This window comes from Theropithecus gelada, chromosome 1 (assembly GCF_003255815.1).
Source record: "Theropithecus gelada isolate Dixy chromosome 1, Tgel_1.0, whole genome shotgun sequence".
Classification (NCBI taxonomy): domain Eukaryota; kingdom Metazoa; phylum Chordata; class Mammalia; order Primates; family Cercopithecidae; genus Theropithecus; species Theropithecus gelada.
In genome coordinates this window covers 51,669,422-51,695,396 of record NC_037668.1, presented here as the reverse complement: position 1 = coordinate 51,695,396, position 25,975 = coordinate 51,669,422, and the positions used below count along the sequence as shown (strand labels likewise).

Sequence of the window (25,975 nt, the reverse complement as noted above, 5' to 3'; positions counted from 1 at the left end):
CAGAAGGATGCAGAGGCCCCTTCCTCTGCCGAAGCCCTGCCTTCCTGACCCAGGACCTGCCAGAGGATCAACGCCCTCTAACCCCAAGGCGGGGATGGAAACAGCTTGCCACACTCCTCCTCTCGCACCCAGGCCAGATGGCCCTGCTTGTCGCTGAGCCCACTTATGGCCTGGGAATCCTCAACATGGGCCCTGCTGAATTCACTGGGGTCCTTGGGTTCCATTAACCCTAACTGTCATCCTTGACTTATGGCCTCAGTAGGACAGCCAGCTCAGATGGTAGCCCCATAAACCCAGATAGAAGAGGTATTAGTTCTCCCCAAAATTCACCCTTTAAAGACACCAGTTGCCTAACAAAAATGGGATACCAAGGCCCCAGATATGGTCCGTCATTGCTGCTTCCACATTGTGGGAAGGAAACCTCTATGGAAATGCAGGAGAGGAGAGAGTCAGGGAGACCAAGGATACAGTTCAGGGGAATTTGTCCCCAAGTGTAAAGGTCATCCCCAACGAGCCTAGGTCAGCCACTGATGGCTTCAGAACAGCCACTTATGACTTCTATTCTGAGATATGATCCCATTGGAGCCTCCTGGCAATCTCTGTGGAGTAACTTACGCACAACCTCTAGGGCTTCAGAGCTTGTGCTCTGCCTGGCACCTGTGGACCTGGGTGTAAATCCCAGCCCAGCCACTTGCAAGCTGTGTGATCTTGGACAACTCTCACCCTCTCTGAGCCTCAATTCCCACAGTTCTAATATTTTCTCAGCTGGGGCCAATTCTGTGCAAGGGGCATCTGGCAATTTTTGTTGTCATGACTGGGAGGTGGGGGATGCTACTGGCATCTGGTGGGCAGAGGTCAGGGATGCTGCTGAATTTCCTACAACGCACAGGACAGCCCCGCAAACAAGTCAACAGTGCCAAGGATGAGAAGCCATGCTCTCTATTAAGAGGATAACAGTATCCATCTCATAGGTTGATTGTAAAATTAAATGAGGACATGTACATAAAACACCTGGAATATATGAAGTCCTCAATAAATGAGAAATATTGCTGTAGGACCCCCACCAGAACATTGAAAGTGGGGCCCACAAACTCCAATCTTTTCAAATGCAATCTTGCATTAGCTTATGTATAGCCACCTGCTGGTCTTGACTTCTGGGGACCTGGATCCAATTGCCAATGGCAGTTGACCTGGATTTACATTATCATGGGGTTTTCCTGAATTTTTGTTATTCCTATTTTATGGATATGAAGCCCAACTTCCTGCTGGAATTGTGTTTGTTTGTTTGTTTGTTTGTTTTGTCTTTTTGGTTGTTTTTGTTGTTGTTGTTGTTTTGAGACAATGTCATGCTCTGTCACCCAGACTGGAGTACAGTGGTGCAGTCATGGCTTACTGTATACTTGACCTCCTGAGTTCAAGCTGTCCTCTCACCTCAGCCTCCCAAGTAGCTGGGACTACAGGCAATGCCACCACACCTGGTTAATTTTTGTATATTGTGTGGAGATAGGGTTTTGCCATGTTGCTCAGGCTGGTCTTGAACTCTGGGGCTCAAGCAGTCCTCCCACCTCAGCCTCTCAAAGTGCTGAGATTACAGGCGTGAGCACCGTGCCCAACCTGGAATTGTTTCTGTACAAGTACTTCTCTATCTTCCAGGATGTCTTCCTCTCCAACTTGCTTCTTCTAGTCTAAGGTGAGCTTGAAAACCTTAATGAAAGTTGTTTGTAAGCCAAGAGTAACTAGGTTACAAATGAGAGTCAGAGGGTATTTCTAGGAAAGAAGTCATAAGTATTGGCGCATGAACTTTATACTTTCGTGTGTTCAGAGGTCTTTTCGGCTTGTTTCCTGGTTCACAGATGAGGCTTCCTGATACTGGGTCTGAAGACTTGAGGTATTATCATCACCTGAATAAACTCTATCTACTTTGGAATGCAGTGTATGATTTTTGTGTGTGTGTGCCTGAAAACTTCCTTAAGTTGGACTTAGAAGAATTTTTCCAGCAAATATTAGGTGACTACTCTGTTCCAGGCATAGTGAGTGCAGACAGCCAGCCAAACCAGCATGGGATTCAGACCCGCATATACAGCTCAGCATGGTCAACAGATATCCTCGTTCATTCATTCATTCACTCATTCATTCATTCATTCATAAGAAAAGTTTAGTAAGCACCAGTGTGTGCTAAGCACTGTTCAAAGAACTTCACTTAATTAAATCCTCTATCTTAAAAATTACCGAGCAAGGTAGGTCTAATTAGCCCCACTTGAATTAGACGAAAAGACTGAGGGTAGGAACGGAGAAATCGCTTATTCAAGATCACACCTCCAAGAAGGGGTAGAGCCGGGCCTAAGCTGTCAAACCTGCTCCTCTCTCTTCCCACTCTCTGCCACCCCCACCCCCACCACAAGGCTTCCGACTCCCCCAAGAAAGGTTTTCATAATTGCTCTCCAAGAACCTTGCACAGAGCACTTAGCTTTGCCTGGCTCTGAGAGCTGTGAAACGGGTATTTCGTTAAGCTCTTTATAAACTTGTCTGGTTCCACCCTTGAGAGATACCTAAGCGCCAGCCTCCCATGACAGAGGGGAAACCCAGCAGTTCGGGGGCGCTGGTGACGCTGGCCTAGTGCCAGCTGTCCCAGTTCCTGAGTAGAGCCAGACCTGGACACAAGGACTGAGGGCTGGTGAAGACGGAAGACATGGGGAGGGATCTGTGATCAATCAGGACAGAGCGGGTCTGTGAACCTGCCATGGAGAACGGTTTTGCCTCTGAGGAACATCTGTGTTCTTACCTGGTTTTGTGGGAAAAGTGTGGACTTTGGGGCCACAGACCCTACTCTGCCTGCCTTTAGCTGGGGGACCTTCTAGCTGGGATGTGCTACATAATCTCTCTGTTCCTCAGTCTCTTCACTTATAAAATGAAGATGATAAGTCCGACCCATGAAGATTAAATAAAATCGGCCAGGTGCATTGGCTCACGCTTGCAATCCCAGCACTTTGGGAGGCCAAGGAGGGTGGATCACTTGAGGTCAGGAGTTTGAGACCAGCCTGGCCAACATGGTGAAACCCCGTCTCTACTAAAAATACAAAAATTAGCCGGGTGTGGTAGTGTGCACCTATAATCCCAGACACGTGGGAGGCGGAGGCACAAGAATCACTTGAACCCAGGAGGCGGAGGTTGCAGTGAGCTGAGATTGTGCCACTGCACTCAGCCTGGATGATAGAGCAAGACTCTGTCTTTAAAAAAAAAAAAAAATTAAATGAAATGAAATTATGCCCTACTGTAGTCGACATACAATTTGCCAGGAATATGAAATGTGCAGCACAGCTAACTCCCCATCTCCCCTCCTGTGCTCATGGCAGACATCACTAACAGATCACAGAACCCTTCTTCACCAAAACAAACCCATCTCAGCTTCAGATGCCTGCTCAAGGGAGCGTCCCAGGCAGCCACCTCCCATAGATCAGAGTTGACATGTGTCCCAATAACCTATTACAAAGTTGTTGATTTAAGACAGCATTTTATTATATCTTGTGATTTCGTGGGTTAGGAATTCAAGCAATTCTTTGGTTTCATGTAGCGTTGACTGAGGTTACTTGGAAATACTCAACTAAGCTCATCTGAAGGGTCCACCAGCTTTTCTCACACCCCTGACAGCTCGGTGGGGGCTGCTGTGAGGCTGGGCTCACCTGAGCCCCTCTTCATCTGCAGCAACGTGGTCAGCCTTCTCACCTGGCCACTCAAGGCTCCAAATGACAGGAAGTGAAGCTGCAGTCTCTCAGGGTCTGAGCCAGGACCTGGCCCAGCATCACTTCTGCTGTTTCCTGTTGGTCAAAGCAGTTACAGGCCCCTTAGGTCCATGGGAGGCATGTCGGAGAATTTGCAGCCATCTTTAATCCTTGCGGCATGAGAGATGAAGTGCGTTGGCCCCAAAACAAACAGCAAATGCTGGGGCTCTTTGCACTTCCTCCTGGGTACCCACTGCCCCCGTCTGTATTTACTCCGAACCTTCTCTATGGGAGTGAACAAGTGCCATGCTCGGTGGGGATACAGGAATCAGCAGGACCTGGCCCTGCCCTCCAGGAGCTGACTGTGGGTCTGAGAACATGGGTCACATTCTGTAAGGAACTGACAACAGGGCCACAGGTCTTAGCCTAGGGAGAGAGAGACAGAGGCTTTGGTGGCTTCCATCTGGGGAGAGGGTGGGGGCAGATGGCATCTGAGCTGCATTTCCAAGATGGTCAACACTTTACAGCTGGAGTCTTGCATTCCACAGAGCACTTATGAGGTGCCTACTGTGTGCCAGGTACAGTTCTTGGCTCTGAGGAAGCAGCAGCAGACAGGACAGAGTCCCCTGCATGAGAAGCTGACCATTTTGGTTGGGGAAGACTATGAAGAGGCAAGCAAGTGAGTAAACAGAGAGCATAGTTTCCGATCACGATAAAAGCTGCAAAGAAAATAAAGTGAGATAAAGGAACAGAGCAACTTGCTGGGGGAGAAGGTTGTAGGTGGGGAGTCTGGGGAGGTCCCTGAGGAGGTGGTGCAGGAGCAGGGACATGACAGGCATGAAGACCCTGGTCAGGTGGCACTGAGACCCTGTGTGCCAGGCAGGCAACCCCAAATGCCCAGGCCATGGGGGCAGTGGTTGCAATTTTTTTTTTTTTTTTTTTTGACGTAGGATCCCACTCTGTCACCCACGTGGGAGTGCTGTGGCACAATCATGGCTGCCTGCAGACTTGACCTCCCGGGCTCAAGTGATCCTCCTGCCTCATCTTTTTTTGGTTTTTTTTAGAGATGGGGTCTCACTATGTTGCCTAGGCTGGTCTTGAACTCCTGGGCTCAAGCGATCCTCCTGCCTTAGCCTCCCAAAGTGCTGGGATTACAGGCAATTCTGTCTCAGGAACAAGGCCAGTGAGGATGACGCCCATGGGCCAGCAGAGGAAAGGTAGGCAGGGCTGGGTCAGGTAAAGACCACCATAAGGCCTGCGCATTGGACTCGAGTCACATCTGAAGACCCTCTGGTTGCCTGTGGAGAGTGGATTGGAGGGGTGGGGTGGAATCAGGCTCACGCAGAGCTGCTACACTGTCTGTGGGAGAGAGAGATTTGGGGTGAACGGCTGGATTTGGGATGGTTTTGGAGAAAGTGCCAAAGCATTTGCTGATGACAGATATGGGGTATAGAAATCAAGGAAGATAACCGGGCATGGTGGCTCATGCCTGTAATCCCAACACTTTGGGAGGCCAAGGCAGGCAGGTCACTTGAGTTCAGGAGTTCAAGACCAGCCTGGGCAACATGGCAAGACCCCATCTCTACAAAAAATACAAAAATTAGCCAGGCATGGTGGCGCACACCTGTGGTCCCAGTTACTCAGGGGGCTGAAGTGAGAGGATCACCTGAACCCCAGGAAGTCGAGGCTGCAGTGAGTTGCAATCGCGCCACTGCACTCCAGCCGGGGCAACAGAGTGAGACCCTGTCTCAAAAAAGAAAGAAAGAAAGAAAGAAATCAAGGAAGACTCCAGGGTGTGGGGCCTGGCTGAGCCGGGTTGCGGAGTGGGTGCCATTTCCTGCAATGAGGAAAACTGGGGAGGAAGAATTTAGCCCAAGTCAGATTGCATTGCTGTCATTTGAATTTTAGCTTCAATTTTTCAAGCACCTATTAAAAGTGAGATGCGGTGCTTTGCGGCAATGATCACTCGTCAATGTCATCTGTGAGACAGGCTTTTTTATGCCCACTTTGTGACTGAGGAAGCCAAGGCTCACACAGCTCCCGCACAAGCCAGCAGGAGCAGGGCCAGGTGCGACCCCGGGTGCCCCAGTCCCTTTGCAATATACTATACATCAGTGAGTGGTTCTCAACCAGGGGCCCCTGCAACTGCCATCCTCTGGGGACATTTGGCAATGTCTGGAGACATGTTTGTTTGTCATCCCGGAGAGATGCAGCTGGCTTTTAGTGGGTAGAAGCCAGAGACGTGCTAAACCTCTTACAATGAGCAGAAGGGTTCCCACAATCAAGTACGATCCCGCCCTAGGCCGGGCGCCGATGCCTACTGTGTGCCAGGCACAGTTTTTGGCTCTGAGGGGGCAGCAGGAGACAGGACAGAGTCCCCTGCATGAGAAGCTGACCATTCTGGTTGGGGAAGACTATGAAGAGGCAAGGAAGTGAGTAAGCAGAGAGCATAGTTTCTGATCACGATAAAGGCTGCAAAGAAAATAAAGTGGGAGCCGGGCGCGGTGGCTCAAGCCTGTAATCCCAGCACTTTGGGAGGCCGAGACGGGCGGATCACGAGGTCAGGAGATCGAGACCATCCTGGCTAACACGGTGAAACCCCGTCTCTACTAAAAAAAATACAAAAAACTAGCCGGGCGAGGTGGCGGGCGCCTGTAGTCCCAGCTACTCGGGAGGCTGAGGCAGGAGAATGGCATAAACCCGGGAGGCGGAGCTTGCAGTGAGCTGAGATCCGGCCACTGTACTCCAGCCTGGGCGACAGAGCGAGACTCCCGTCTCAAAAAAAAAAAAAAAAAAAGAAAATAAAGTGGGATAAAGGAACAGAGCAACTTGCTGAGGGAGAAGGTCCTAGGTCTGGGGAGTCCCCTGAGGAGGTGGTGCCTGTAATCGCAGCACTTTGGAAGGCCCAGGTGGGCAGATCATTGAGGTCAGGAGTTCGAGGCTAGCGTGGCCAACATGGTGAAACCCCATCTCTACTAAAAATACAAAAATTAGCTGGGCCTGGTGGCGGGTGCCTGTAATCCCAACTACTCCAGAAGCTGAGGCAGGAGAATCACTTGATCCCAGGAGGCAGAGGTTGCAGTGAGCTGAGATGGCGCCATTACACTCCAGCCTGGGTGACTGAGCAAGACTCCATCTCAAAAAAAAAAAAAGGAATGATCTCTCCCCAAATGTCAGGAGCATACTGAGATTGAGAAGCTTTGACACAAAGCTTCCAAGAGAGGCAAAGAACCGCATGGTAGGGTGGGGGAATGGGATGGAATTTTGATGGCAAGGTTTGAATGAGCAAAGGCACCAAAGCCAGAAAGCCCAAGTGAGTGGGAAGGAGAAGTCCAGGCTGGCCATGGGGGCACGTGTGCCTGTTGGGAATGCGCACAAGGGGCGCGTGGGGACCAGACCCCATATGGGCTGCAGGCCGGGCTGGGGAGCCTGGACTCCCCTCAGCAGGCAGCAGAAGTCCAGAGGGTCTAAGCAGAGGAGGGGAGGGCCTGGAGGGAGGGCATACTTGCCCTTCCCATACCTGCTCTCAGAAAAACAGCTAACAAACTCCTTTACACTAGGGACAAATGACAGAAGACTGGATGGGTGACCCTTTCCTGGGCTCTCTGTATTTTAACCAGGGCAAAGTCTTAAGCCAAAGAAGTGAAGCAATAATGGTGGGATTTCAGGCACCGTCATGATGAATGTGGGCAAAGCCTGACAGTCCCTCTCAGGCTGGGCTGAGGTCGGAGGCCTGAACTGGGTTTAGGGAGCCCAGGTAAGCAAGCACCGCTGTTTTTCCGTCAGTCAACATCCACTGTGCACTCAGGCCTCTGTTCCAGGCACAGACCCTGTAGGCCCCACAATCCTGGGAGGGGGGTTCTGCTAGAGAGGACCTCCCCAAGGCACTCAGGGATTGAGTGGTATGGGGTGGAGCTGGTCCTAGAACTCAGGCAGCACCCCTCTGGGCCTGTGTTCTTTACCTTGTCCAAGCCCAGGGCAACCGTAAGAACTGCTATAATTTATGGAGTCCTCCCTACTTGTCAGGTATTTTAAGCTTTGCATATAGCAGCTCATTCATTCCTCAGGCAAGCCTATCAGGTAGAACCACTATCATCCTCATTTTACAGGGTGGGAAACTGAGGCACGGAGAGGGAAGTAACTTGCCTGAGGTCACATGGCTTGTAGGTGCAGGAGGCAGCCAAGCCAGGGCTCAGAGCTAGGCAGTCCCACTCGAGAGCCACCCTCTTTGCCCTCCTGAGGAGCTGGAAGCCCTGGGCTTTGTGGGAGGAAAGAGGAGGACCTGCCATTCCGGGGCTTCCCAGCATAGCCGCTCTGCTCTCACGCTGGCAGATTAGTGCCCTGGAGATCTTAGACACCAGGGATGGGGTGGGCACTGGGGAGAGACCAAGGAAGAAAATACAGGACACATTCTTGGCTTGAGGCCAGTGCTGAAAGTTAAAGAAAAGACCAAGAAAATTCTCCTTTGGGGGCCTGGCGCTGTTTTGCAAGGTGTTGCTTTTCTCCTCGACTGTGTTTACTTTGCCAAACTGGAACGCCTTTCTGAAATCTAGCAGCCCAGGAGGCTCGGGGCTGTTTGCCAAGGGACCAGAGCCAGGGCAGGAGGGGAAAGCAGAAGGCAGGGCCCTGCATCTCCGCAGGGGCCCACCTGGCTGCCTGCTCCCGGGAGATCTGCCTGGAGGGCTGCAGGAGTGAGAGAGAGGGACGGAGCATCTGGCGGGGAGTCAGCAGGCGGGTGGCCTTCCTGTCCTGTTTCTACATCGATGCCTCTCAAATGCTTACCTCTCCGGACCTCTGCCCCAGCCGAGATTTACAGACCCACCTGTCCATTCTCCTGGGCCACCTGGGTGTCTCATTAACCTCTCAAACGTCACAAGTCCCCAATCAAAATCTGAGCCCCACCCCCTCATACCTGCTCACCACGCGCGCCTCAGCCGTCCCGTCCCTCCAAGTGCTCAGATCAAAACCCCAGCAGGCACCCTGGATTCATCTCCTTTCCCTCACGCCCCACATCCTGTCCATCAGCAATTCTTATGGGTCCACTGTTTATTTGTTTATTTTGAGACAGAGTTTCGCTCTTGTTGCCCAGACTGGAGTGCAATGGCACAATCTTGGCTCGCTGTAACCTCTGCCTCCCAGGTTCAAGCAATTCTCCTGCCTCAGCCTCCCAAGTAGCTGGGATTACAGGCATGTGCCACCATACCTGGCTAATTTTGTATTTTTAGTAGAGATAGGATTTCACATGTTGGTCAGGCTTGTGTCGAACTCCTGACCTTAAGTGATCCATTAGCCTCGGCCTCTCAAAATGTCAGGATTACAGGCGTGAGCCACCGAGGCTGGCCGGGTCCACTGTAAAAATATGTCCCGCATCGAACTCATCACTTCTACCACCTCCACCAGCCTGGTCCGTGCTACCAACCACTTCTAACGTGCCATCTTGTCCACCCTTGCCCCTCTATAGCCCTTCTGCACACAGCAGCCAGAGTAGTATTTTAAGAATGCAAATCAGATTGTAAGACTCCCCTGCTCAGAACTGTCCGTTGGCTTCATGTCACAATAGAGGAAAAGCCACTGTTCTCACCATGGCCTCCAGATCTTGTCTGCTCTGGCCCCTGCCCTCCTCTCCTTCTGCTTCAGCCCCCACTGTTAGCCTTGTTCACTGTGCATGAGGCACCTGGGGCTTCTGGCTGTGCCCCCTGCATTAACATTCTCCTCTCCCTAGAATGCTCTTTCTCCAGAACTTTCGATGGCTCCCTCCTTCCCATCATTCATGTCTCACCTCAATGTCAGCTCCTCAGAGAGACCCCTTTGACCACTATGGTCAGTCACTCTGTATCCCTTTTTCCTTTAAAAAAAAAAATTCTCCATAACACACATTATATTCTGAAATTACTGAGTTTATGTATTGTCTTTCCCCTGTAGAATGTCAGCTCCTTGAGATCAAGGACTGAGTGTCTCTTGTTTGCTGCTGTGTCCTCAGTGCTGAGAGCAGGGACCCGCACACAGTAGGTGTGCAGTATATTTTGTTCACTAGGTGCATGAACATGCTTTGTGGGCATCCCCATGAGCAGGTGATGGGCACTCTCTGCACCCCCGTTCTGTCGTGTGTAAGATGAGGCACCTGAGCCCCGTCTGCAAGGGGCCGACTCCCTCTAATACCTCTGTGAGTCTCTTATTGTTCAGAATCATAAAAGGCCAGATCGAAGACGTAGCAAGAGAAGCAAAAGAAAAGCTGAGAGAGATGGAATTTTCTGAAGATAGTAAAGGAGGGACTCGGGGCCCCACGTGAGCTCAGGTGTGAAAAATGTCGGCGGAAGAGCTGGAATCGGGAGAGCTCTGTTTGAGTCTCGCGCCCTGGCCATTTACCTGCTGAATGATTTCAGGTGAAGAAGTTTGCCTCTCAATGCCTCAGTTTCCCCCTCTATAAAATGCAAGCCCTGCTTCCTTTGCAAGGTTGCAGAGAGGGTCAAATAAAAATCTATTTCGTAGGTCAAAATTTTATGAACAATTATATGATTAAAAAATTGTTCTGGAGAAATCTTTACTGAGTGTCTGGGAACCAGACACTGCTCTGGGGCCTGGGGGTACTGTGGGGAGTGACCCTTTCCTTCAAGGAGGAGGATAATCACACAGACAAACATGTACTCACCAATAGCAAAAGGTGTGTTGAAGGAGGGATGGCATCCCCTGAGGGACTAGTCTAAGCTTCAGATCAGGGAGGGCTTCACTGAGGAAGTGCCCTTTGGACTAAGAGGTAAAGGATAAGCAGGAGTCAAATAGCAAGGGGCAGGATGAGGGCTGGAAAGGGTGTTCCAGGCAGCAGATACAGCTCAGGCAAAGGCCCTGAGGTGGGAAAGAACAGAGTGCAGGAGACTCCATAACTGGCGTGGCTGCAGAGGTAGAGAGGAAGCATGCATCAGAGAAGCTGGCCAGGTTAACAGAGGCCAGGTCCCGTGGGGCCTCACAGGGCATGGGAAAGCATTATCATAAAGGCAGTGTGGCCCCCAAAGGTTTGGGTTGGGGGAAGTGGGAGGTAATGTTGTAGTCAGGTTTGTATTTCAAAAAAGCAACTTTGGCTGTTGTAAGGACAGAAGATGGAGGGGAGCAAGGGGAATGTGGGAAGGCTGTTCACAGGCTACTGCACCTGTCCTAGCAAAAGTGGATGAAGCTAAAATAGGATGAAGTAGGAACTTGCACATAGCATGTTCAAGAGGGTAATTTCTGAGGGACCAATTTGCAATCTGAGGCAAAATAGCAAATGTGTAGACACTTTAGTCAAGCAATTCTGCTTCTACAACTTGATCCTATAGCAATGCTGGCACAAAAGTTCAAAGACCTCTATACAAGATGTTCATTGTATCACTGGTTATAATAGTAAAAACTAGGAACAACTTGAGTGAGCATCAATTGACGTTGACAGAATTATGCAGGGGAATACTATGCAGCTGGTAAAAAGAATAAAACAAATTCACGTGTACTGATGAGAAAAATAGACACGACAGATTGCCAGGTGACAGACAGGTTACAGAACTGCATAAATATTATTAAACCATTGATTTTTGAGTATATATCTTCCTCATGTTTCTGTATACATAAAAAGGCCGGAAGGCTGGGCACAGTGGCTCACGCCTGTAATCCCAAAACTTTGAGAGGCCGAGGCGGGTGGACCACTTGAGGTCAGGAGTTCAAGACAAGCCTGGCTAACATGGTGAAACTCCGTCTCTACTAAAAACACAAAAATTAGCTGGGCGTGGTGGCGGACACCCGTGATCCCAGCTACTCGGGAGGCTGAGGCAGGAGGATCACTTAAATCTGGGAGGTGGAGGTTGCAGTGAGCTAAGATCACACCACTGCACTCCAGCCTGGGCCACAGAGCAAGACTCCATCTCAAACAAAAACAAAAAACAAAACAAAAAAAGGCTGAAAGACTGTACTCCCTTGTAACTAGTGGCAATGTCTGAAGTAAAAGAATAAAAGAATACAGAGAAACTTTCACTTTCTCTGTATTGTTTGCACTTTTTTACAGTGGACATGTATTTTTCAGCAAAATGCACACAGTAGGTGCACAGCATATTTTGTTCACTAGGTGCATGCTTTTAAAATATTAGCTGCTGTAATGAGATGTTTTAGTCTGTTCAGGATGCTATTACAAAATGCTAATAAACTGGGGGGCTTCCAAACAACAGCAATTTGTACTTGACAGTTCTGGAGGCTAGAAGTGCAAGACCAAGGTGCCAGCAGGTTCAGCATCTGGTGAGGACCTGTTTTCTGGTTCATAGATGATGGTTCCTCACAGCATCTCCACCTGGCGGAAGGGGCAAGGGAGTTCTCTGGGGCCTCTTTTATAATGGCACTAATCCCATTCATGAGGGCTATGCCTTCATGATCTAATTACTCCCCAAGGCCCTCCTCCTAATACCCTAATATCCTCACACTGGTGTTCAGGTTTCAACATATAAATTTTGGGGGCACACAAACATTCAGGGCATAGTAAGATGGCTTCATCTATCATTCACCCCACTACCAGTAACATCCCATCAACCTCACCACTATCACCACCTCTACCATCTCCTCCATCATCACCCCCATCACCGTCACCACCTCTATCACCATCAACATCACCACCTCCATCATCATCACCAACTCCATCACCATCAACACCTCCATCACCCTTACCACCTCCATCACCACCTCTCTCATTATCACCATCACCACCTCTGTCACTGCCTCCATCACCATCACCACCTCTCACCACCTCTATCACCATCACCAACTCCATCACCACCTCTATCACATAACCACCTCTGTCCATCACCACCACCATCACCACCTCCATCACCACCTCTAACATTACCTCCATCACCCTCACCACCTCCATCACCCTCACCACCTCCATCACCATCTCCATCACCACCTCTATAACTACCTCCGTCACCCTCACCACCTCTATCATCACCTCTATCACCCTCACCACCTCTATCATCATCTCCATCACCACCTCCATCACCACTCTTTCACCACCTCTGTCACCCTCACCACCTCCATCGCCACCTCTATCACCAACTCTATCACCACCTCCATCACCACCTCCATCACCACCTCCATCACCCTCACCACCTCCATCGCCACCTCTATCGCCACCTCCATCGCCCTCACCATCTCCATCACCACCTCTGTCACCACCTCTATCACCCTCATCACCTCCATCACCACATCTATCGCCACCTCCATCACCACCTCCATCACCATCACCACCTCCATCACCACCTCCATCACCTCCGTCACCCTCACCGCCTCCATCACCACCTCTATCACCCTCACCACCTTCATTACCACCTCTATCACCACCTCTATCACCACCTCTATTGCCGTCACTACCCCCATCACCACTATCGCCACCTTTACCCAAGAGACAGGCAGTACAGCAGAGTGCTTATGCACACAGATTTTAGAACTGCACTGTCTACGTAATTTTAACTACATAATTCTAACCCTAATTTTTAACTATATAATTTTAAATTCTCTTGTAGCCATATCAAAAAGTAAAGATAGGAGTGAAATTAATGTTAACAATGTATTTTATTTAACTCAATATATGGAAAATATGTCACCATGAAATCAATATAAGAATCTTAATGTGATATAGTACATTCTTTTTGTCACACCAACCATTCAAAACCTGGTGTCCATTACACACTCACGGCACGTCTCAGTTCACACCAGCCACATCTCTAGTGCTCAGTGGCCACTCAGGGCTGGAGGCTGCCCTCCTGGGCAGCACGGTTCTGAAGCCAACTACAGCCACCACATACTGGCTGTGTGTCTGTGGGCAAGTTGTTTAACCCCTCCGGACTCACTTTCTTCATCTGTAAATCGGGAATAAGAGCAGAGCTGTGAGGATGACATGTGTTAACATGTGCCTGGCGTTTGCTCCAGCTCCTGGCACACAGGCAGTGCTATCTAGTATTAACTGTTATTCTTCCAGAAACCTGGAAGAAGTTCAGAGGTTCTGGCTTTGCATGTGGAACCACCCAGAGACAGGGAGATTCATGAGCATTGATGTAGCCAGAGGTGGCTTCAGATTTCCTGGAGAAGTGATTTAGTCAGATCTTGCAGCTTGGACAGAGCGTGCACAGGAGAAGGAAAGTGGAGAAGGCTTTGTGGAGGAGGGGAGGGGAGTAGGGTCAAGAGGATGCCTGTCTGGTTAAGAAAGAGGGTGTTGGTTGAGGAGCAGAGGGAGCATTGCACATGGCCAGACAAGGGGGATGAGGCCTAAAAGCAAGGACTGAGGGACCCTGGAAATCATGTCTTCCAGCATCCCCATCTGACACACAGGGACACCGAGGCCAGGCAGGGAGAGTTACTTGCCTAGGGAGCCAGCCACACATGCTACCTTCTGCTCACTGACCAAACACCCCGTCCATTGGTGCTCCGCCTCTGAAGCTGGATCATGCTGAGCTGGGCAGGCAGGCTTCTCTGCTGTGCAGAAGAAACTGTGGCTCCCGAGGCCCCATCTCAGAGTCCGGACACCCCTGGAGAACTGTAAGACTTCCTTGAACTGAACACAAATCCTTCTTTCTGTGGTTAATGGTGAATGCTACCTCTTTGCAGGGTGGGCAAAAAGAAACTGGCCCCCAGGCTGCAAGGACCCCCTGGACTGTTTAGACGCAACAGCTTCTGCCGGGGATTCAGTCACCGCCGTCCACTGGTCAGTAATTAACCAGGCCTCATCTGGACAGCCATAAGAATGCTGGGGCCGTTAGCTGGAATGGGAGTATGCTATGTGTACATCTCCTCTGGGGATCACGCCCAACTCTTTGCTCCAGGAAGCGGGTGGCAAGTCTGCACAACCTGGCCCCTATCTCCAGGTGACTGGCCTTGAGGTAGGTGCCACCCTGGCCAGAGGACCCAAACCACCCATGGACTGACCCATGGGCAATGGGCAGGCAGCTCACTCACAAATAGCCACGGCCGCTCCCACTGAGAAGGGCCTGGTCGAGGACACCCAGGGGTCAGAGGAAGTTGCTGGCTGTGAGGCCCTCTGCAAAGGTCCACATGAGGACTGTGGGCTGCTTTTGTTGTTTGAAATAAACCGTTCCCAATTTTCTAACCAGTGCATGTCCTTTCCAGAGACCTTCTCACAAAGGGCATAGGTCATTTTAAAAAGTGTTTTTGTCAAGGAAATAATAAAACAAATACTATTTGTTATAAACAACACAAGTAATTTTATTATTAAGTATTAATATTAATTTGCTTTTTTTTTTAAGACAGGGTCTCACTCTGTTGCCCAGGCTGAGTGCAGTGATGCAATCACAGCTCACTGCAGCCTCGAACTCCAGGCTCAAGAGATCCTCCCACCTCAGCCTTCTGAGTAGCTGGTACTACAGGTGTGTCCCACCACCCTCGGCTAATTTTTTATTTTTATTTTTTATTTTTTTGAGATGGAGTCTAACTCTGTCACCCAGGCTGGAGTGCAGTGGCGCAATCTCAGCTCACAGCAACCTCCACCTCCCAGGTTCAAGCAATTCTCCTGCCTCAGCCGCCCGAGTAGCTGGGACTACAGGCACACACCACCATGCCTGGCTAATTTTTTGTATTATTAGGAGAGACGGGGTTTCACCATATTGGTCAGGCTGGTCTCAAACTCCTGACCTCATGATCTGCCTGCCTCGGCTTCCTGAAGTGCTGAGATTACAGGCGTGAGCCACCATGCCCGGTTGGCTATTTTTTTTTATTTTTTATTTTTTGTAGAGACAGGAGTCTCACTGTGTTGCCCAGGCTGGTTTTGAACTCCTGTCCTCAAGCTATCCTCCTGCTTTGCCCTCCCAAAATGCTGGAATTACAGGTGCAAACCATGGAGCCTGGCCTTAAAGAGCTCTCTTAACTCATGATGATAACTCAGCTCTGGCAGAGATCAAACCAGCAGCTCTGTGTGATTGACCAGCACATGACAGATCCAAGTCCTTATTGTGCAGTCTGCACAGGATCAGAACATGGCCAAGTTTTAACTGGATAAACAGCCAGGGACATTGCTGTACTTTAATTGGATGACCTATACAGGAACACTCCATTGCTACATTCTGATTGGCTAAATGTACTTCTGTCCAAGTTCATGAGGCACCTGTGCAAGGTGGCATGTTGCAGAAGCCAATCTAACAACAACTTGAAGCTGCTCATGGTCATATTTCTCATGTTACCTTCCAGTTTCATTGCTCAATCTACAGTCTGACAGTGTCTAGAAAGAAGGATTTGGCAGATGAAAAGTCCCAAACCTATGCTCTCTTCCCGAAAGAAAGGCTGAGCTGGGCACAGTGGCTCATGCCTGGAATCCCAGCCCTTTGGGAGGCTGAGGGGGATGGATCTCTTGAGGTCAAGAGTTCAAGACCAGCCTGGCCAACGTGGTGAAACTCCATCTCTACTAAAAATACAAAAAAATTAGTTGGGCATGGTGGCGGGCACCTGTAATCCCAGCAACCCGGGAGGCTGAGGCAGGAGAATTGCTTGAACCCAGGAGACAGAAGTTGCGGTGAGCCGAGATTGGGCCATGGCACTCCAGACTGGGCGACAGAGCGAGGCTCTGTCTCGAAAAAACAAAACAACAACAAACGGCTGAAACAGCTCACAATTTTGTTGACAATTAACATCAACAGTCCTTATTGGTGAGAGCTCTGACTTGCAGGGCAATCAACATATACCAGGTGCTGGGCTTCACAGGTAACACCTCATTTAATCCTCACAAAAACCCAATGAGGCGAGCAATACGTTTCCCCACTTTACAGGTAAAGAAACTGAGATTCAGAAAGGGCCAGAAGTTGTCCAAAGCAAAGCCATGTGCCTAGAAAGAATCTGAGTTGGGATTCACACCCATATCTGCCTAATCTTTACCCTGGGTTGTTTCTCAGTTTGCAAGTGAAACCAAAATGTGCTGCTGGACAGAACCCAGCATTCTGCTTCCTCCCAGCGGGCAGGAAGGGTGTTTACGGTGGTCCGGTCCGGGCCTACAGTCAGCACCGGGACATCCACAAAGTTGGCAAAATATTGAAATGCTTCCAAACTGGTTCGTAAGCAGCTGCTGTCCTGAGTCCCCCAAGGGTCTCTCAACCTTCTTGATTCTCCAGGGGTACTATCCCCTACCCTCAAGCCTTCCAGACCTCTCCACAATCCAGTGACTGAAGGGCTAATGCCCAGCCCACCGGGGGATCTCGGCACATTCCCATCTCCAGTACATGGGTCAGTGCCTGTGCTATCTAGGGCAATAAATATTTGAAATATCACTCAGGTAATGCAAGATCCATAGCTTGGCAGCTTATGGTAAATTACCTCACCCAAATGACCTAGATATTCTTCCCTCCTTCCAGAATAATGCTTGTCTCACCATCTGTTTTGAGAATGGGCTAATATCTAGCACATAAAAGTCTGACATAGAGTAAGCCCCCAGTCCATGGAAGTACGTTGTGTTATTATAATTACAACTCATTGCTAAGGTGGGTCTGCACTTTCTAGAATATTCTGTATCCTAGCATTTCTCAATCGGTGCTCAATAGCATTCTAGACCAAAGAGATGCTCTACTATATATAAAAAAAAAAAACAAGGCCAGGCGCAGTGGTTCACGCCTGTAATTCCAGCACTTTGGGAGACCAAGGCGGGCAGATCACCTGAGGTCGGGAGTTTGAGATCAGCCTGACCAACATGGAGAAACCTCGTCTCTACTAAAAATACAAAGTTAGCCGGGTGTGGTGTCACATGCCTGTAATCCCAGCTACTCAGGAGTCTGAAGCAGGGGAATCACTTGAACCCGGGAGGCGGAGGTTGTGGTGAGCCGGGATCGCACCATTGCACTCCAGCCTGGGCAACAAGAGCGAAATTTCATCTCAAAAAAAAAAAAAAAAAATTCTAAGGTCAAGCAAATTTGGGAAACTACAGATGCTCAGAGATTCACAATGTGCATTAACTATAAAGGATCTGAGAAAGTCTGCATTCGATAAATCGAATTTGTATCATTTAATCCTTAAATCGTGTGATCCCAAATCTATCTGAGGTAGGACGGTTAGGTGGGTGGGTAAAAATGGATGGACATCCTCCAGAATTTAATTTGGAAACATCTGTTCCTAGCCAAAACCAAGATAGGATTCCCCAGTAATGATAGGGGTGTGTGTGCATGTGTGTGTGCGTGCGTGTGTGTATGTGTGTGTGGGTATTTCACCTGCAAATTGAGGCCATTTCCAAAGAGGGATCCAGCATTTTGCTCCTGGGTTGGAAGAGGGCGTCTACGATGCGGAGGCTCACACTTGTGAGGTATCACTGGGCTTCGTCTCAGCCTCACCTCCCTCCCTCCCAGGGGATGCAAAGTGATGCCAGGCAGTGTGGGGTGGTGTCCACCTGAGAAGGCTTCCTGCAGGGAGGGAGTGTGGAGCCAGCTAAAGTGGAGGGGTGGGGTCCAGATGGGCAGAGAGGAGGGTGGAGGTGAAAATGCCACTCCCCTGGGACACATGGCACCTTCCAAACCACACAATGCCCTGTCCAAGCCAGCTGTTGGCTTTCTGCCCTGGCCTCTAGCTCTCCTCCTTCCTTCCCCTCCTCCCCTCCCAGGTCTAGAACCATCTCCTGAGTCAGCTCTGGGCTTCCTGCTAGGAGCTCAGACCCCTTCCTGCTCAGGGAAGGTAGGGCTACCTGAGGGACTGTACCTTGGGGGTGGGGACTGGAGACTCACCGACAGTGCACAGCCCAAAAGGAACAGAGTGCAAGACCAAGTCTGTTTGCTCAGCCCTGGGGTTAACCCTGAGACTCAACCCTCTCACCCACAACCACTTCTCTTATGGGGAAGGGGGAGGAACTGCCTGTGCCTGGGGCTGGGGAAGTGAGAGGGAGCCCCAGGGATGGGAATCAAACTCAGGCTGGAGGTAGGACCGGCCTTTCTCTGGCCCCCCTGGGAGACCCAGAGCCAGTCTGGGAGTGAGAGGTGAGCCTGGAGCGTCGGGGGGGTGGGAGAGGCCGTGTGAGCCCAGGCGCCAGGCGGGTTCCTCCACCCCAGCCCAGGGGAGCGGTCTAGATCCCTCCCGCCCTCCCTCTCAGCTGACAGGGCAGGACCAGGCAAGCATGCAGGGACCTGGAACCGAAACTCAGCGAAGAGTGTCACTCCAGGGACCCTCGCCCAGCAAGCCTCCAAGCACCTTGGCGCCTGCCCCGCCCCAGGGCCATGCCTCCCAGAAAAGGGGCTAGTGGGAACCGCAGAGCAACGGCAGAAAGAGAAGCCTTTGGAGTCAGACAGACACACATGTTTCCTGAGCCCTGTCATGTTTCAGACCCTGAGCTTGATTCTAGAAACACAGTGGGGCCAAAACCAGACACGGCTTCCTGCACCCTCTGTGGCCTCAGCCTGGTCACTCCACCTCTCTGAGCTTTAGCTGCCACCTCTATACCATGGGGCTCCTAACTCTCTGTTGCCTGGGTTGCTTTGAAGATTAACTGAGCTAAGCCTTGTATGTGACACCCTGCAAAGGGTAGGTGCTCAATAAGGGGTAATTACCAACATGACAGGGGCTGTGTTGAAGAAAGCTCCCTGCGTGGAAGGCCGGCTTTGCCCAGGTTTGCCATCTGCCTGTTTCTAGATCTTAATTCTAGTCCTCTCTGTGTGACCTCAGCAGGACCTGCCCTACCCTTCTCTGGTCCTCACTTCCCTCTCCTCTGAAATGGGGTCGCAGTCCCTATGCCAGCTGCTTCCTAGGATCGAGCGAAAGCCTTTGGACCCAATAAAGAGGGTTCCCCTAGGGCAGAGAGGGATAGGGTTAGCACTGATTTTCAAACTACAGGTCACGAGTCTTGCAAGACTTGCAGTGGCTGTTGCCAGATTTTTCTTTTAATTGATTAGAGGGCATCTTGCATAGTAAGGATATGTTTTTACTTTGGGAAATGTTTATTTCAGTTAAATATCGATATATATGTTTCCTGAGTCACAGGAACACATATGTCAAAATGTTTTCCTTCCTGCGGGGAGAGCAATGCTGCAAAGCAACTGGTAATGGTTAAGAACACAATCTCTGCGGTCAGAAGAGTTTGAGTTTGGGTCCTCACTCTGCCCCCATTAATGGAATGACGCTGGGCAAGTTACTTTAGCTCTCTGTGCCTCAGTTTCCTCTTGTGTACAAAGGGGACAGAAATAACACCTACCAGCCAGGTGCAGTGGCTCATGCCTGTAATCCCAGTGTTTTGGGAGGCCAAGGTGAGAGACCTGCTTGAGGCCAGGAGTTCAAGACCAACCTGGGCAACATAGCAAGACCCTGTTTCTACAAAAATAAAAAATTAAAAAACTTAGCTGGGACCGGGCGTGGTGGCTCACATCTGTAATCCCAGCACTTTGGGAGGCCAAGGCAGGCAGATCATTTGAGGTCAGGAGTTCAAGACCAGCCTGGCCAACATGGTGAAACCCCGCCTCTACTAAAAATACAAAAAGTAGCCAGGTGTGGTGGTGCCTGCCTGTAATCCCAGCTACTCCAGAGGGGGGAGAATCCCTTGAACTGGGAGGTGGAGGTTGCACTGAGCAGAGATCATGCCACCACACTCCAGCCCGGGTGACAGAGCAAGGCTCCGTCTCAAAAAAAAATCAGTTGGGCATGGTGAAGCATGCATGTAGTTTGAGCTACTTGGGAGGCCGAGGTGGAAGGATTACTTGAGCCTAGGAAGCTGAGGCTGCAGAGAGCTGTGACTGCACCACTGCACTCTAGCCTGGGCAACAGAGAAAGACCCAGTCTCTAAAAAAGAAACAAAAAAGAAAGAAAGAATACGTAGCTCAGCTCGTTAGTACTTAGAACAGTGCTTGGCATGAGGTTTAGTGGGCGTCAGACTCAGAATGAGGAGGAAGGCAGGCCTCAGAGGGGGTGGCCTCTGTAAGTGGGAGTGGGGTCTGCTGCCCCCTTCCCGGTAGAGAAGGCTGCTCTGGCCCAGCCCCAGCCCCCTTTACTTTACAGATGAGAAGCCCGAGGGCCTGAACTATTGAGGGACTTGTCAGTCACTGAGGCGCTGGAGCCTTCTGCCTCCCGGACCAAGGATTTCCACCTCTTACCGCCTCTTGGGCTAGACAGAATACTCGACCCTCTGATGTCCTCTCTGTAAAATGGGGGCAGTAAATAGTTGACCTCTTAGGGTTGACTAAATGACATCCTTGATGTACAAGCAAAGGTCTTGGCACAGGGCTGGCCCACAGTAAGTCTAAAGAAATGTTAGCAATTTTTACTCAAAATAAAAGTTCAACAAAAAAGGCAGGTTATAAAACAATATGTACAGTATGAGCTCATTTTGTATAAGTGAAAAAAAAAAAAAAAAAGGCGTGTGGTCTGCACGCACCTCCCAGGCAGCCCACAGTGATCATTTCTAGGAGCGTGAGTGGGTTGGGGGGGAGGGGAGGCGTTATAGGTATGCCTTTGGTTTTTGTTTGTTGTAGCTAAAGTTTCTAGTTCTAATTACTCTACAGCTAATGTGTATTGCTTTTATGTAAAGGAAAAAGAGAGGTATTTTTATCACCATAAATAAGATCGACTATCCACCTCAGCTGACTCATGCGATGTCCCCAGGCCAACACGTGGGCTGAACCCAGGCCGCCTTCCACGGAAAACCACCAGGTGTGCCATTGTGGTTTGGGGCATCGGCGCACCGAGCAGCGGCCTGCTTTGCATTTTCTTTTTCTTGTTTGTTCACAGCGACAGCTGATGACCCACTGGTGGCATTCTGTGTAACAAACACATGCCAAAGATTGCAGATTTCGTATGCAGGAGGGAGGGAGGGAGGCAAAGGCACGCTGGAGTTTATCAAGCGATAAGTCCTGGCATCTTCCTTATATAAAACTCAGGCTGGGAGTGGACAGTGATAAGGGTTGGGGACAGATATTCTGTAGGCTGTGGATGCCACGCCAAGAGGAAGAATGAAGGGAGGGGTACATGGAAGGAGATGGTGGCTGAGGCAGGAGGGCACAGGGAAGAAAGGGAGGTGGTTCAGAGGCTGCTCCCCCACCTGCTGGGTCCTTTCCAGGGCCTTCCCAGGAGTTCACCTGATGCCAAGCTGCAGGGGGGTGTGTGCAGCAGGGGTGTGTGGGAGGTGGGGATGTATGCCCTGGGGCGGATGGGGGAATCAGGAAAGAGATTCTGTTTGGCCAAGAAAGGGATATTGAGGCTGTAGAGGGCTGGGGAATCATGTTCAACGGTGAGCATGGGGAAAGATGGATCCAAGATGGACCCTTTTAAAAAGACACGTGCTTTTAGGGAGCCTGTGGCTTCATGGGTCTCCACGAGCATCCAGAAATCTGTCCTCTGACAGCACCCTGGATGCCCATCCCCTATTGCAGGGTAGGTAGAACTGTCTATCTCCTATGATCCACAGCAGCCATCCCCCAGCCGAGTCCCATCTCAGCCTCCTGAGGCTCAGGCCCCCTCTCCCACTCTCGAGGCCCAGCCCCTGTCTCAGCCTCCCAAGGCCCAGCACAGTCTCAGCCTCCAGAAGCTCAGCACAGTCTCCCTTCATCTTGGTCAAGCCCTGACAGGGCCGAGAGACAGAAGATGCCCAGTGAGCACCCAGTAAACACCTGAGTCTGAAGATGAGTGCGATCTGAGTGGTGAGTGACTCACCTGTGCCTGAGGCTCAGGAGACCCACCTCCCAGGTTCCCCTTTAGCTCGATGTGATCTGAGCTTGGAAGCATCGTGGAACAGGTCCCTGCCTTTTGTTCCATCTGCACAGCAGGGTTAGTCCTGCTCGGCTCCATCTCTGAAGAGGAAGAGTCGGAAAAAGGGATTTTACAGAGTTGAAGGGGAAGAGAGAGGACGCAGGACACCGTTTCCAAGCAGGCACGTCCTGCATGTGCCTGCTGGCTTTGGGGAACTTGGCGGCCACTGAGGGACTGGACAAGAAGGAAAGGTTGGCCAGGGCCTGGGTTGCCAGATTCAGCGGCTTGGCTGGAGCCTATAAGCAGGAGAAGGCCAGGAACAGGATCTGAGAAGAGAGGACCAGACCCAGGAAGAAAGCTGAGACACTGCTGTCTGGGAGGAGCCAAGAGCTTGGTTTACTGTACCAGGAGGAAAAGCCGAGGCCTCTGCCAGGGCAATCATCAGAGGACACTGCTCCAGGGAAAACTGCCTCCCACTTCCTGGACCTCTGTGGGCAATAGAGAAGTACATGTCAGCAGTGCCTCCTGCTGGACAACCCCAACATTACACTATTTGTCCAATGTCAGAAACAGAACATAAGACGGATGTATCTGGAATGTTCAAGCTGGAGTAACACCATCCAACAAGAACTATTACTGCTGCTGCTGCCGCTTTTACTGATGAAGAGGTGACTGTGTCCCAGGCACTATGCTAAATAATTTTATTGGATGATCTCATTCAATGTTCACAATAGCCCTATGAGATAGGAACTACTATTAATCCAATTTTTCACATGAAGAAACTGAGAAACAGTTTTTTTCTGAAGTTTCAAGTTAGCTGGTAGCTAGATTAGCTACCCAACCCGGGTCTCTCTAGCACAAAAGCGCATGGTTTTAACCGCATTCCTGGGTCTCTCGCCCAGTGCAGGATGATGGAGAGTTTTCATTTTTGTATCATCTCCACCCGGTTGGTAGAGGCTGCCTAGAGCTCTGGGTTGAGAGGATTCCTGAGTGCTGTGATGAATTTGTGGCGTCTGCCAGAGGCACTGGAAGGGATGTGGCTGCATGTGTGTGTTATGTTTTGATCTCCGATCTAGTCCAATCTATTGTATACTGTGATCCTTATAGGACCCTGAGAAAAGGAATCAAGGCTAAATCTTTTTTTTGAGACAGGGTCTTGCCCTGTTTCCCAGGGTGGAGTGCAGTGGTGTGATCGCAGCTCACTGCAGCCTCAACCTCCCAGGCCCAAGTGATTCTCCTACCTCAGCCTCCCAAGTAGCTGGGACCACAGATGTGTGCCACCACATCTCACTAACATTTTTTAAAATTTTTTGTAGAGATAGGGTCTCCCTATGTTGCCCAGGCTGGTCTCAAACTCCTGGGTGATCCTCCCATCTCAGTCTCCTAAAGTGTTAGGATTACAGACGTGAGCCACTGAGCCCAGCCTAAGGCTCAGTTTTCTGACCTCTGTCTTTACTCAATCACTCAATGACCTAAAAGGCATCTCAAATGTATCATGTCCAAATATGGAATTCTTGATATGTACCTCCAAACCATCCCTCCACCATCTTCCCCACTAGGTAAAAGGCATCTCTAGTCTTTGTTGGCTCAAGACAAAAAGCCTTAGTATCACCCTTGACCCCCTTTTTCTCTCACTCCCGACATCAAATCTTTCAATACATCTCACTGGTTCTCCCCTTGAAATATATCCAGAATCCAGCCACGACTCACCACCTTCACAGCTGCCATCACCACTGTCTTCCCTGGACTAATGTAGTAACCAATCTTGTTCCATGTGCCCTTATCCCCATATTAGTCCGTTTTCAGGCTGCTAATAAAGACCAGAGACTGGGTAATTTACAAAGAAAAAGAAGTTTAGTGGACTCACAGTTCTGCGTGGCTGGGGAGGCCTCACAATCATGGCAGAAGGCAAAAGGCATCAGATCTTATAAGACTTATTCACTACCATGAGAACAATATGGGGGAAACTGCTCCCATGATTCAACTATCTTCCACCAGGTCCCTCCTACAACACGTGGAAATTATGGGAGCTTCAATTCAAGATGAGATTTGGGTGGCGACACAGCCAAACACATCACCCCCTACACCCTAGTCTCAACTCAGCAGACATCCTTAGGACTTCTCAAGACACTTTGCTTTTTCAAAGCACTTTCAAAGCATAAGTTACACACACACGCACACGTGCATGCACACACACACAGAGTAAAGCGAGGCAGGAAATTGTCACACCCATTTGACACATGAGAAAAACTGAGGCTTGGAATGGTGGTGCAAAGACATCAAAGGCACAACGGGGAAGCTGCCCCAGCTCTTACTGTGACGCCATACACTGCCATTTCCCTTCTGGACATGACCCTCTGTCTCCCACAGCCTCCTATGGGTACCTCCGAGAGTCTCCCAAGAGGCTGCAGGACGTCAGGTAAGGAGAATGTCAAGGAAGCCAGGAGAGTTGGGCTTCTCTCTGCCTTGGAGGACCCCAGGCTAAGAAAAAAAAAAAACGTTCTCTCTTAAGAGGTCTAATGCGCGGTCTCACGGTCTGGACCACTTTCCTTTGGTATGTGGTGCCCCCTGGTGCTCACTGTTAGGAAATGCAGCTGGTTATCTAAGCTGTAGAGGAGAGGGGTGCCTTTCGTGGTGGAGGTGGTGCCTGGGGGCTCTTCTGACCACCCTCTCAGAGGAGCTCCCTCCCAGCACAGCTGTTTCATCCCTTAGAGACCAGAGTGTGCGTCCAGGTTGATGAGGGCCACAGTGCTCGTTTAAAAATTCACCTATCCACGTCTTCTCGTGGGAACCCAAATTGGTACAGCCTTTTTGAAAACAATCATTTAAAATAATAATAATAATAAAATAAAATAGCTGGGCATGGTGGCTTATGCCTGCAATCCCAGCATTTTGGAAGGCTGAGGTGGGTGGAGCGCTTGAGCTCAGGAGTTCGAGATCAGCCTGGGAAACATGGTGAAACCCTATCTCTACAAAAAATACAAAAAATTGGCCAGTCGCAGTGCACACCTGTGGTCCCAGCTACTCAGGAGGCTGAGGTGGGAGGGCTTCTTGAGCCTGGGAGGTCGAGACTACAGTAAGCTAAGACTGCGTCACTGTACTGCAGCCCAGATGACAGAGTGAGATCATATCTTTTAAAAAAAATCAACTTGGGAGGCCAAGGTGGGAGGATCGCTTGACACCTGGAGTTTAAGACTAGTCTGGACAACATTGCAAGACCCCATCTCTTGAAAAATTAAAATACTTAGCCGGGCGTGGAGGTGCATGCCTGCAGTCCCAGCTACTTGGGAGGCTGAGGCAGAAGGATCACCTGAGCTCAATTCAAGGCTTCAGGCAGCCGTGATGGTGCTGCTGCACTCGACCTGGGTGACAGAGCAAGACCCTATCTCTAAAACAAATTTTTTTAGTTAAAACTTTAAAAAATATTTTAAATGACATACTCATGATATAATGTGAACTACTAAACATATACATAAAATACTATCTATGTACTGAACTCACAAATGGTAGCAATGAGTTTTTCTGTGGAGTGAGATTTTATATATATATATATATATATTTTTTTTTTTTTTTTTTTTTTTTTTTTTTTTTTTTTTTGGGAGGTG

At 49.9% G+C, this 25,975-nt stretch overlaps 1 long non-coding RNA gene across 1 annotated transcript; it reads right to left on the bottom strand.

Annotated features, from left to right (window-relative positions):
* Positions 1 to 13,283: 13,283 nt before the first annotated feature.
* Positions 13,284 to 24,288, bottom strand: LOC112613374. The gene is made up of 3 exons (XR_003117446.1): positions 24,238 to 24,288; positions 22,335 to 22,471; positions 13,284 to 14,853 (listed from the first exon to the last, which is right to left on the bottom strand). It is a non-coding gene; the product is annotated as an uncharacterized LOC112613374 (long non-coding RNA).
* Positions 24,289 to 25,975: the final 1,687 nt, after the last annotated feature.